Below are 1,413 nucleotides of genomic sequence, written 5' to 3' on the forward strand. Positions count from 1 at the left end.
TCGTATAAAATGTTATTTCAATTAAGTGAAGAAGAAAAAAATAAACTCTTCAAAATTTTAATTAATACTTGGAGTAATGGTATTTTTCCAGAAACTTGGAGAGAAATGAAAATAGTTCCTATACCAAAAGCAAATATTGATATTTCGAATATTTTAAATTATAGACCAATTTGTCTAATGTCTGTTCTAGCAAAAACTATTGAAGGTATTTTAAAATTTTATATTGAAAATCATATTTCTCTTCATATTATTTTACCAGACAGGTCATACGGTTTTCGAAAACATCGATCAACAACTCAATGCATTAACGGTTTAATTAATACAATATTTACACTTAAAGAAAAAAATTTTCAAGTAATGGCTGCCTGCATTGATGTTGAAAAGGCATATGATTCAGTTGATATTGATATATTACAAAATATACTTCTTAACTTTAATTTCAATAGAAAAGTAATTAATTGGATTTATTCTTTTCTCAAAAAACGTTATTTACTTTTGAAAATGAAAAAATTATAACACAAAACGGTTTGGCTCAAGGTAGTGGCCTTAGTCCTATTCTTTCTAATCTATATACAACACATCTACACTTCATAACAAATCAAAATTGTAAAATTTTTCAACTTGCTGATGATTTTTTTATAGTTTGTTCACATCCCAAACAAAATCAAACCAAGCAATTATTAAAAGACAAAATTAACCAATTTAATATTGTATGTAATAAAATTAACTTAAACATAAATTTTCTCAAAACTAAAGAAATATATTTTAACCAAAGAAACTCTCAAATTAACATTCAAATTAATATTGAACAAGTACGTAAAATTAAATATCTTGGTAGAATTATTATTATTATTATTATTAACATAAATAATGCATGCAATGATCATGTTAATCAAATCATTGAGAAAACAAATAAAACGTGTCTTTTCCTTAAGCACTTCAACTTTATAAAGCTTTTGCTAGTTCCAAAATGGATTATGCTTGTTCAACTTTTGCCAATATATCTCAGTCTACTTTACAAAAGCTTAATACTTGCTGCAATGCAAATATCAGACGTTGTCTAGGTCTTATTAGATCTACTCCAACTCATATTATTTATCATATGGCATCAGAATTACCATCCAAATTTCGTTTTGAATTGACAACAGCTAAAGAAATAATTAAATGCATTGCATATAATTTACCAATAGAAGACACAATTCTTACAAATGAACTTAATAAAAAAACTAGTTATTTTAAAATATATAATAAATTTAAACCAATTTTTTGTAATATAGCTTTAGTTCCAGATACTCCCCTTAATTCTCCAAAAATTAAATTTGATAAATTTTTTTTTAAAGGATCAATACAAAATAAAAAATCTGCTAATCAAGATTTAATTTCTAAATTATATATTGAAAAACTCAAAAATCT

The sequence above is a fragment of the Rhagoletis pomonella genome, unplaced genomic scaffold, assembly GCF_013731165.1.
Source record: "Rhagoletis pomonella isolate Grant_MI unplaced genomic scaffold, Rhpom_1.0 Rhpom_scaffold_00002, whole genome shotgun sequence".
NCBI classification, from domain to species: Eukaryota; Metazoa; Arthropoda; class Insecta; order Diptera; family Tephritidae; genus Rhagoletis; species Rhagoletis pomonella.